General features: G+C 42.7%; 1 protein-coding gene across 1 annotated transcript in view; it reads right to left on the bottom strand.

The window, feature by feature from the left end:
- LOC121510644 (G-protein coupled receptor 4-like) overlaps positions 1-7,965 on the bottom strand; it is a 28,197-nt gene extending 20,232 nt beyond the window's left edge. Inside the window, exon 1 of the mRNA XM_041788786.1 lies at positions 7,918-7,965. The gene's annotated coding sequence lies outside the window, so the exon portion shown is untranslated. The remainder of the gene's footprint in view (positions 1-7,917) is intronic.
- Between the last annotated feature and the right edge of the window lie 4,334 nt (positions 7,966-12,299).

The following is a 12,299-nucleotide window of genomic DNA, read 5'->3' as shown; positions in this document are numbered from 1 at the left end:
GTAAAACTAAATGAGCCTTAAAAAAACAGGACTTTGGGGAGGGGCCCCAGGGCGTTGGGGGTGGGGTTTGGGTGGCTGTTTTTTTTTTTATGTCAGTTGTCCTGACAGATCCCAGGCCTTCACATACTTTGGGAGCACTTGGTTTGGCTAACGCTGACCCTAACCCTAACAGTAACCCTAAATGAGACTCAAAAAGCAGGACTTTGGGGAGGGGCCCCAGGGCGTTGGGGGTGGGGTTTGGGTGGCTGTTTTTTTTCATGTCAGTGGTCCTGACAGATCCCAGGCCTTCACATACCTTGGGAGCGCTTGGTTTGGCTAATGCTGACCCTAACCCTAACAGTAACCCTAAATTAGACTCAAAAAGCAGGACTTTGGGGAGGGGCCCCAGGGCGTTGGGGGTGGGGTTTGGGTGGCTGCTATATATGAGGGGAGTGGTCCTGACAGATCCCAGGCCTTCACATACTTTGGGAGCGCTTGGTTTGGCTAACGCTGACCCTAACCCTAACAGTAACCCTAAATGAGACTCAAAAAGCAGGACTTTGGGGAGGGGCCCAGGGCATTTGGGGTGGGGTTTGGGTGGCTGGTATATATGAGGAGACTGGTCCTGACAGATTCCAGGCCTTCACATACTTTGGGAGCGCTTGGTTTGGCTAACGCTGACCCTAACCCTAACAGTAACCCTAAATGAGACTCAAAAAGCAGGACTTTGGGGAGGGGCCCCAGGGCGTTGGGGGTGGGGTTTGGGTGGCTGTTTTTTTTCATGTCAGTGGTCCTGACAGATCCCAGGCCGTCACATACTTTGGGAGCGCTTGGTTTGGCTAACGCTGACCCTAACCCTAACAGTAAAACTAAATGAGACTCAAAAAGCAGGACTTTGGGGAGGGGTCTAGGGCGTTGGGGGTGGGGTTTGGGTGGCTGCTATATATGAGGAGACTGGTCCTGACAGATTCCAGGCCTTCACATACTTTGGGAGCGCTTGGTTTGGCTAACGCTGACCCTAACCCTAACAGTAACCCTAAATGAGACTCAAAAAGCAGGACTTTGGGGAGGGGCCCCAGGGCGTTGGGGGTGGGGTTTGGGTGGCTGTTTTTTTTCATGTCAGTGGTCCTGACAGATCCCAGGCCTTCACATACTTTGGGAGCGCTTGGTTTGGCTAATGCTGACCCTAACCCTAACAGTAACCCTAAATGAGACTCAAAAAGCAGGACTTTGGGGAGGGGCCCAGGGCATTTGGGGTGGGGTTTGGGTGGCTGGTATATATGAGGAGACTGGTCCTGACAGATTCCAGGCCTTCACATACTTTGGGAGCGCTTGGTTTGGCTAACGGCGACCCTAACCCTAACACTAACCCTAAATGACCAAAAAAAAGCAGGTATTTGGGGTGGGGCCCCAGGGCTTTGGGGGTGGGGTTTGGGTGGCTGGTATATATGAGGAGACTGGTCCTGACAGATGCCAGGCCTTCACATACTTTGGGAGCGCTTGGTTTGGCTAACGCTGACCCTAACCCTAACAGTAACCCTAAATGAGACTCAAAAAGCAGGACTTTGGGGAGGGGCCCCAGGGCGTTGGGGGTGGGGTTTGGGTGGCTGCTATATATGAGGGGAGTGGTCCTGACAGATCCCAGGCCTTCACATACTTTGGGAGCGCTTGGTTTGGCTAACGCTGACCCTAACCCTAACAGTAACCCTAAATGAGACTCAAAAAGCAGGACTTTGGGGAGGGGCCCAGGGCGTTGGGGGTGGGGTTTGGGTGGCTGCTTTTTTTGATGTCAGTGGTCCTGACAGATCCCAGGCCTTCACATACTTTGGGAGCGCTTGGTTTGGCTAACGCTGACCCTAACCCTAACAGTAACCCTAAATGAGACTCAAAAAGCAGGACTTTGGGGAGGGGCCCAGGGCATTGGGGGTGGGGTTAGGGTGGCTGGTATATATGAGGGGAGTGGTCCTGACAGATCCCAGGCCTTCACATACTTTGGGAGCGCTTGGTTTGGCTAATGCTGACCCTAACCCTAACAGTAACCCTAAATGAGACTCAAAAAGCAGGACTTTGGGGAGGGGCCCCAGGGCATTGGGGGTGGGGTTTGGGTGGCTGTTTTTTTTATGTCAGTGGTCCTGACAGATCCCAGGCCTTCACATACTTTGGGAGCGCTTGGTTTGGCTAACGCTGACCCTAACCCTAACAGTAACACTAAATGAGACTCAAAAAGCAGGACTTTGGGGAGGGGCCCCAGGGCGTTGGGGGTGGGGTTTGGGTGGCTGCTATATATGATGTCAGTGGTCCTGACAGATCCCAGGCCTTCACATACTTTGGGAGCGCTTGGTTTGGCTAATGCTGACCCTAACCCTAACAGTAACCCTAAATGAGACTCAAAAAGCAGGACTTTGGGGAGGGGCCCCAGGGCGTTGGGGGTGGGGTTTGGGTGGCTGCTATATATGAGGGGAGTGGTCCTGACAGATCCCAGGCCTTCACATACCTTGGGAGCGCTTGGTTTGGCTAATGCTGACCCTAACCCTAACAGTAACCCTAAATGAGACTCAAAAAGCAGGACTTTGGGGAGGGGCCCCAGGGCGTTGGGGGTGGGGTTTGGGTGGCTGTTTTTTTTCATGTCAGTGGTCCTGACAGATCCCAGGCCTTCACATACCTTGGGAGCGCTTGGTTTGGCTAATGCTGACCCTAACCCTAACAGTAACCCTAAATGAGACTCAAAAAGCAGGACTTTGGGGAGGGGCCCCAGGGCATTGGTGGTGGGGTTTGGGTGGCTGTTTTTTTTATGTCAGTGGTCCTGACAGATCCCAGGCCTTCACATGCTTTGGGAGCGCTTGGTTTGGCTAACGCTGACCCTAACCCTAACAGTAACCCTAAATGAGACTCAAAAAGCAGGAATTTGGGGAGGGGCCCCAGGGCGTTGGGGATGGGGTTTGGGTGGCTGTTTTTTTTCATGTCAGTGGTCCTGACAGATTCCAGGCCTTCACATTGTTTGGGAGCGCTTGGTTTGGCTAACGCTGACCCTAACCCTAATAGTAACCCTAAATGAGACTCAAAAAGCAGGACTTTGGGGAGGGGCCCCAGGGCGTTGGGGGTGGGGTTTGGGTGGCTGCTATATATGAGGGGAGTGGTCCTGACAGATCCCAGGCCTTCACATACTTTGGGAGCGCTTGGTTTGGCTAATGCTGACCCTAACCTAACAGTAACCCTAAATGAGACTCAAAAAGCAGGACTTTGGGGAGGGGCCCCAGGGCATTGGGGGTGGGGTTTGGGTGGCTGTTTTTTTTATGTCAGTGGTCCTGACAGATCCCAGGCCTTCACATTGTTTGGGAGCGCTTGGTTTGGCTAATGCTGACCCTAACCTAACAGTAACCCTAAATGAGACTCAAAAAGCAGGACTTTGGGGAGGGGCCCCAGGGCGTTGGGGGTGGGGTTTGGGTGGCTGTTTTTTTTTTATGTCAGTGGTCCTGACAGATCCCAGGCCTTCACATACTTTGGGAGCGCTTGGTTTGGCTAATGCTGACCCTAACCTAACAGTAACCCTAAATGAGACTCAAAAAGCAGGACTTTGGGGAGGGGCCCCAGGGCGTTGGGGGTGGGGTTTGGGTGGCTGTTTTTTTTTTATGTCAGTGGTCCTGACAGATCCCAGGCCTTCACATACTTTGGGAGCGCTTGGTTTGGCTAACGCTGACCCTAACCCTAACAGTAACCCTAAATGAGACTCAAAAAGCAGGACTTTGGGGAGGGGCCCAGGGCATTTGGGGTGGGGTTTGGGTGGCTGGTATATATGAGGAGACTGGTCCTGACAGATTCCAGGCCTTCACATTGTTTGGGAGCACTCCGTTTGGCTTACCCTAACTCTAACCCTTACCCCCCTTACACTGTCAAAACGATTTTGGATAAGTCCATATAACATTATTATTAATCATGAAAAACCACCAAAAAATGCCAATCAAATGAATGTGTTGATACAGACTGTCTTTGTATATTTTCAATAAACTCTCACTAATGTTTATTATTTACCAACTGCTTATAGAATTATATGACAAATACATGTTGGCAATCCCATCCAACAGTTTGAAGACACTGAGACAGACACACAGGGGACAGTGGCTGATGAGGAGGTGTCCTCTTCCGTTGAGGATTCTACTCTGGACAATGATATTGCAGAGTCTGTGCCCAGGCCTTGAACACCAGGTTCATCAAGGTCCTCAAGCCCACCACCATCAGAGCCCAGAGTCAGCCAGCCGTTAAACAAAAAGGCAAGACATGTCAGTGAGAATAGTATGGAGCTTGAGAAGCTTGAGTTGCAAAAAGAAATGTCCAAAACTGTCAGATGTGGTTTCAACACAGAAAAAGATAACATGGAAGATGAGTCGAGCTTTGGACGACAGGTTGCAGTTGATATCAGTCACATCAAAGATGCAACTTTAAAAACAAGAGCCAAAAAAATAGTTATGATTATACTGTATGATTTTCAAGAAGCAGATTAGCAACTGACATGCAGGGCACAATACAGGCGACACCCTAATGATCAGCTTAACATTTGGCCACAGCAAACACCATCACAATACATAACTCAAGGTCTACAACGTAGTCAAATGCAGCCTCACATTCGGCTTCAGACACTACCACCACCATCACACCAGCACCCATACAGTCTACCTCAGGGGCAACCAAGTTTCATGCAACTCCTTGAAGACACTGAAGATAATTAAAACAAGTTTGAGTTTGATTATTTTACGTTGTTCATATTGTTTGTATTTTACAGTTGACGCACTGTTTTTGTATTTTATTTGTTTGGATGTGTAAATTACACGATGTACATGTTTAGATAGTGCTGATGTTCAGACACTGGCATAATTGACACACGATGTTTCAACTTGAGTATTTTTTTGCACTTTACCTCACAGCTCATGTGGCTGAATAAGCTGATACTTTCAGATTTTTGTGTATGCTTTTGTGAAAATGACATTTTGCTGTGAATGTCCCGTTTTGTACGTTTTAATTTGAAATATTGTACCCTTTGTTTGCACAGTTTTGCTCCAACATGGAAGTGCCTTTTCTACTCAGAATAAACAAAAATAAACACTTTTTTCACTATTTGCTTTTAATTGAACTTATTTGTACAACAAAAAAGGCACAACAGTGATTTAACCAGTACCAGTATTGTACAGCAGTACAGTTAAGCCAGCACAACAGAAGTTGTCTTCTTTTTTAAAAAAATTAAAAAGGCAGATTTGAGCAAAAACATCTACAGTATTTCCATACTACTGACGATTGTGTCAATATGAGAACACAGTGACAAAACAGATTTTTAACGTGGGGTCACAGGCAGTCAGGGAACTCACATCATCATACTTGTGCACACATTATATGTGGTGCTCATGCCATGGTACTTGGCCCTCTGGTGAGTTGAAGTACTCCTTCATCATGTCCCTCAGTTCATTAGCCCTTCGTGTTGGATTGTGTAATCTGTTGTTTGCCACATCATGGAACACCCCCTGGCTTTCTTGCCTCCAGGATCCAGGGATGAATTCATGGTCATTAGTCTCTCGGTCTGTCAAGGTAGGTGGCACATAAAGCTCTGACCTGCGTGCTCTCCAGAAATTGTGGATCACGCATGAGGCAAGTGTAATTTTGACAACCTTGTCAGGATCTAGACTAATGGTTGTTCTGAGCTGTCGGTGTGAAAATGGCTTCTGCAGGTCAGTGCGTAGGGGGGAATGCATCATCTGCAACAAGCATGTACGGCGTGACAGTGTCTGTGTTAGGCAGGGGTTCTGGTGGGGGTACATTAAGAAGGCCTGCTTCCATTGCTCTGCGGAGGTCAGAGTGAGCAAACAAACCACCATCCGAAAGTCTGCCCTGGGCCCCTACACTCATACACAAATGTATAATGTGCATCTACAACTGCCAAGAATACCACAGAAAAACAGCCTTTGTAATTGCAGAATGTGCTGCCTGAATGACCAGGGGGCTGTATATAAACTTAAAACAAAAAGTAAGGCAATTTGTGTTTGGTACATTATTTCTTTGTTGTAACAATGCTTCTTGGTAAAAAAAAAACCTTATACCGTTGGAAAGTCCGTTTATTACCCTTTTAAATGATGCCACATTTGTAAGGACCATGCATTTGTGGGATGAGCAGCAGAGCTGAGTATGAGCTGAGTAGTATGTGAGTTGCGCCCATGAAAAATGTGCCAGATCTTCTCGGCCAATGCCAAAAAGCTTATTTTGCTGTTGCTACATCCCGCAGGAAATAATAACAGTATAGCGCATTTAAAACATGTGATTTGTACCCACGTATAAGGCAGAAAGAGAAAGTAGCACTCAGGTATACAATTTTCATTTCATCACCTTCCTAAAAACATGGTCTAACTTATTTTATGTTATTATTTTAGTCATCAAGGATCTTTTTGTAGCAGCTCTTATGCCCTATCCATATGGGACTAATATTACCCATGGACCTCTGGTAATTTTTAATCATTGCACAGTACATCTGTAACCTTACTCCTGTATGAAAATGACCATGTCTGTAATTTGCAGAGTAAAATTTCCAGAGCAAATTACCTTACATATACAGCACACAGAGGTCCACAGGTGATACGTATCCCATATGAATTGGCATCTCTTTAATTTTGGGGGGGAAATTATTGTTTTGTTTTGTTTTGTTTTAACAGTCCATGCAGCTTTTTCTGCTCCTTTATATGACTGAAAAAAAATAGAGGCTGTGTAGGAGATTACTAACAAAGTTTTGACACACATAGGCTATTCTCTTCAGTTAAAAGTAACAGGAGAGGTTCAAATTTAACATCAATCAACTCCTTTTCTCCATTAACTAGAGGGACACTCTACTTTCTCTCTCTCCCTCTGTCTTATCTGCTGTAGATAAGCAAAGCTGACTTAGGCAACCTTGATGACTGATGGAAGTTAGAGGAAATATTTCAACAGTGTATTAGTCAAGGACAGAATGCTACAGATCTAAAAAAAAAAAAAAGTCAATATATACAGAAAGGGAAAAGCCCTTTTGTTGTCTATTATAAACTCTGGTTAACAGAAGGACACATGAAGCAATAGCATAATTTGCCCAACATTGCATTTTTTTATCTGAACTTAAGAAATAAAAATCCACTATCAATGTTCATCGCTGCAGTAATGCAGCACTCTGTTTTCTTTTAGACATGTCTGTAAATTTGAGAACATTACAGACTTCACTTATCCTGTCGGATGTCGAAGCACCAAACACTGACTTTAGGGGTAATTCACACATTATTAGAGTGTTTTTAGTCATTGTTTTAGTTTACAAAATTAACACAAGTAAAGTAAAAGCTCATATTTAGATGTCAATAAAAGATTTTTTTTAAGGAAAACATGTAACATCTAAAATCTTTATAGTTAGGTCATATAAGGAATTAAATTGTAATTAAGTTATAATAATTATATATAACATAACACTGCTGATTAAATCACTATAAGAGAAAGTTCTCTTAACAGATAATTTCCATAAATTTTGCCTCTTCATCACTTTGCCTTAACACACAATTCAGCCATCACAGCAGGCATCCCAGATAGTTGTGGTCAGCCATATAATAGCGTTTAACCTAGTTATGTTTACAATGAACCAAACCTGTACCGAACCGTGACCTCTGTGAAGCATTATGCCCTTACTCTGTAGTGTTCACCATCATCATCAGTGTGTTTAAAAAGTCAGAAAAGTGTAATATTTCAGATTCAGATCTGACAGCATTTGAATTGTGGAGGAGGACATTGATACTGATACTAAAACAATCCTACAAGCTCTTACAGAGACACTCTTGAATTTATTTTTATAAAATGTAAAAGTCATCAAAAAGTGTTTAACATCTCAATCCGTAAAACTGTATTTGTAAAAGATCACAATTTAGAGATGTTTTAGTGAGCAGATCTTACCTGAATGAAGTCTCTTCACTGACGTCTGCTCTATTGCTGCATCCAAACTGTCTTTTGTGATTATGGTATGTGATCGCATTCACTTATGATACAACCCTAAACTTTCAAGGAAGTCAGAAAAAAAACAAGTCATACATGATTATGCATCAACTGTGAAAGGCAGAAACTAACATCGTCACAAACCATGTGAAATAAGGGAAGCAGAGATCTTCCATGAATATAGCTGATTTCAAAAAAACACATGGACTTTTCCTTTGTATATTTTTCACCGTTTTGTCCCCAAGAGATGGGAGAACAAGTCTGTGCAAAGAAAAGGCTTAGTCACTAATGTTTTCAGAATGCTATATATAAAAATCTCTGAGTTTCAAACTCCAATTTGTTTTTTTCTTTTGTCTGTAGAGTCCTATAACTTTTTAAAAAATTCAAGTGACATCATTGTAGTAGATATATACTTAAAGCCCAGGTTGTCCTGAAAAAAGGGATGTATACACTGCGTTCCACATTATTATGCAAATGATATTTTCTCTGATTTTCCTAAATATTAATGCAAATGACAGAATATTTTTCAAGTCATCAGCCATTAGAGCATAATTCAAATGTTTTTGAACAAACTTCATAATGACAAAAAATATTTTTTTAAAAATAAAAACCTCAAAATGCACTGTTCCACAACAGCTTTTTAAAACATTTTATAGGTTGTAAAGAACTGAAAATGGTCATTTGTAGAAATTGCAGCATCAGGGGGTCATATTTACTGAAATCAAAGCTATTTCAATCAAAAACATCTTAACAGGACAAGTTCCATGTTAACATAGGAGCCCTTCTCTGATATCACCTTCACTATTCTTGCATCCATTGAACTTGTGAGTTTTTGGAGAGTTTCTGCTTGAATTTCTTCGCAGGATGTCAGAATATCCTCCCAGAGCTGCTGTTTTGATGTGAACTGCCTCCCACCCTCATAGATCTTTAGCTTGAGGATGCTCCAAAGGTTCTCAGTAGGGTTGAGGTCAGGGGAGGATGGGGGCCACACCATGAGTTTCTCTCCTTTTATGCCCATAGCAGCCAATGACACAGAGGGATCCTTTGCAGCATGAGATGGAGCATTGTCATGCTTGAAGAAAATTTTGCTACAGAAGGCACTGCTCTTCTTTTTGTGCCATGGAAGAAAGTGGTCAGTCAGAAACTCTATATACTTTGCCGAGGTCATTTTCACACCTTCAGGGACCCTAAATGGGCCTATGAGCTCTTGCCTCATGAATCCAGCCCTGAACATGACTCCGTCCCCTCCTTGTTGACGTCCCGGCCTCATTGGGACATGGTGGCCATCCACCAACCATCCACTACTCCTCCATCTGGACCATCCAGGGTTGCACGGCACTCATCAGTCAACAAGGCTGTTTGAAAATGAGTCTTCATGTATTTCTGGGCCCACAGCAACCATTTCTGCTTGTGAGCATTGGTTAGGGGTGGCTGAATAGTAGGTTTATACACGAGTGCAAGCCTCTGGAGGATCCTACACCTTGAGGTTGGTGGGACTCCAGAGGCACCAGCAGCTTCAAATACTTGTTTGCTGCTTTGTAATGACATTTTAGCATCTGCTCTCTTAATCTGATGTATTTGTCTGTCAGAAACCTTCCTCATTATGCCTTTATCTGCACAAACCCGTCTGTGCTCTGAATCAGCCACAAATTTCTTCACAGTATGATGATCATGCTTAATTTTTTCCTGAAATATCGAATGTTTTCATTCCTTGTCTAAGGCATTATACTATTTGACACTTTTCAGCAGCAGAGAGATCCTTTTTCTTTCCCATATTGCTAAAACCTGTGGCCTGCTTAATAATGTGGAACATGTGGAAAAGTGCATTTTGAGGTTTTTATTTAAAAAAAAATAATAGTTATCATTATGAAGTTTGTTCAAAAACATTTGAATTATACTCTAACTGTTGATGACTTGAAAAATATTATGACTGTCATTTGCATTGATATTTAGAAAATCAGAGAAAAATGTCATTTGCATAATAACGTGGAACGCGGTGTAGAGCTTAACTGTGCACCACAGGGTAGATGTTTTATAAGCTTTTTAAAACCAAAAGTCCAGAGATGATGGTGAAAAAATAGCTGTGAGCTCTAAGGGTTAATACTTATATCATAGCAGAGAAGCGGAAGGAAAGATATGACTTGTCGCTTAGTTTCATCTCTGTAGATTCACTGTTACTGTGCATTCAGAACACAAACGAAAAAAATATTCATGGGCCTGATTGTATGACTTCCAGCGTGAAAATAATCGCCTTCTCAACTTCAGTAGGGCAAAATTTTATCTTAATTTAATTTTATACAATCATTCTAACCCCTGAGCTTTATTTAAGGTGTTAAGAGTCCATCACCACCCCCTCCCTCTCCCATTTTAGTGATGCTTCTCATGATTTATGTGAGAACATTTTGGTATCTTTTAACAAAAAAGTGCATCTGGGAAAATATCACGCCCCCAGCCCTTATTTTAAATCCAGGGAGAGAGATTTTTTGATATTATAGTAGTTGTCCTTTTTAGCTGAAATTTAATCCCACATGACAACAGCTACGTGCAGCCTTTATTTTATCCCACCAAATTTCTCAAAAAGGTTTTTAGCACAGTTGGGCCCAGTATTTTATCAATAATTAATAGTTCTTTAACCAAAGGTAGAGTTCCCTTTGTTTTTAAACACGATGTGGTCCAATCTCTTTTAAAGAAACCTAACCTTGACCCCTCTGATTTTAATAATTTTAGATCTATTTTGAAGCTTCCATTTTTATCCATGTTTTAGAAAAGGTGGTTTCTACACAGCTTTAATCTTTCATGTCTAATAAAAACCTCTTTGAGAAATTCCAGTCTGGTTTTAGAGCAGTCTCTGTCTGAGACGGCCCTTCTCAAGGTGACCAACTTTACTTTCCATGTATATGCTGCCCCTAGGCCAAATAATCCAGAATCATAAAGTCTCCATTCACTGCTACGCAGACGACACAGAGATATACCTGCCCCTGAGACCTGAGGACCCTAGAGGCATTTCAAGCCACCAGTTCTTGTTTGTGTGTTGTTTTTTTTTTACCTTTTAGGAAAGAAATATGTTTATTTCTTTCAAGCTGATGTTTTTCATTACAGGCAAAGGCAGCAAAGGCATAGCTGGTTGTGTTAGCAAATCTCCTATCCACATTTAGTAGTTGTTTAAAGTATTGTTGCATACTAATAGGAATTTTTCTGTCTTCATCATGTAAGCCATATTTGGCATCTGGACGAAGACATGGGGGTGATTTGACATCCCAATCATGTTCTTGCAAAATATTTGTTGGTATTTCATCTTCACCAGGTGCTAATTGTATGGGTTCATTTGGGTGTGAGCAATTGATTGAAGGATCTTTATTTGAGGAGGTTATATTGTGTCATACATCTACTTCTGAATAGTCATTATGATAGAGCGTTGGCTAGGGGTGCGGGGTATATACGGTAGACGGTAAAAATGATATATTTTGGCCTACAGTAGAGATATGGACTCTACCGACCAATTGCAATAACGCTTGTTAATGACGTCATCGTATGTGCCTCAGCGTGGGTTAGCAGGCAAAAACACGTTTTTTCCTCTCAAAGTCTGACAGCTGTACCGCAACTAAGTCAGCGTCCTGTCTCTGTCAGGCTACCTGGGGCTTAAGTGCTGCTTTGTTGGTCGTAGAGGCCAGCGCTGCAGCTCTTCCTCTTACAACGGCATAAACAACCATTTAAAAGTCAATTTTAACTTATGACTTTCTTTTCTAAGTCCACAGTGAGTCAAAGATCCAGGCTGTGATGTTAAATGAGCTCAGAAAATCTTCTGTAAACTAGCCGTATTCTCCGAACGACAGCCAAAGCTAAGCTAACTCAATGCTAAACACAATACTTCCGTCAAGCTCTTCAAAATTAAAGTCTGCGGCTGTTATTTTTCTGAAACGCTTTTATTGTGAACGCCTTCACTAGGATACATATTCAAGTCATTATCAGCTTAACACACATCATCAGGTTAGAGATGATGTGTAAAACTTGGAGAGCAGCTAGAAGTAAACCTAGAGAGACTTAAAAAAAATTAAACACATTTTCTGTGTTCCTATACTTGGAGATAAATTGAGTATGCCATCAAAGGCTTGTTTAAAGGGGAGAAGGGGGTTAATAACACTGGAATTTTGTATAAAAAGCATTATCTCTTTAATTTTGTAACAGCGTGAAATAATACTGTATCGTCAAAGGCAAGAAAAATACCGTGATATGATTTTTAGGCTATATCGCCCAGGCCTAGCGTTGGCCTGTTGCTGTTAAGTTGTTGCTTTTGAATAGGGTCATCAGTCATGTATCTGCGTTGTTCATCATCATCATCATCA

Source organism: Cheilinus undulatus, linkage group 6 (assembly GCF_018320785.1).
Source record: "Cheilinus undulatus linkage group 6, ASM1832078v1, whole genome shotgun sequence".
NCBI classification, from domain to species: domain Eukaryota; kingdom Metazoa; phylum Chordata; class Actinopteri; order Labriformes; family Labridae; genus Cheilinus; species Cheilinus undulatus.
The sequence above is the reverse complement of the archived record's forward strand: the minus strand, read 5'-3'. Positions and strand labels throughout refer to the sequence as shown.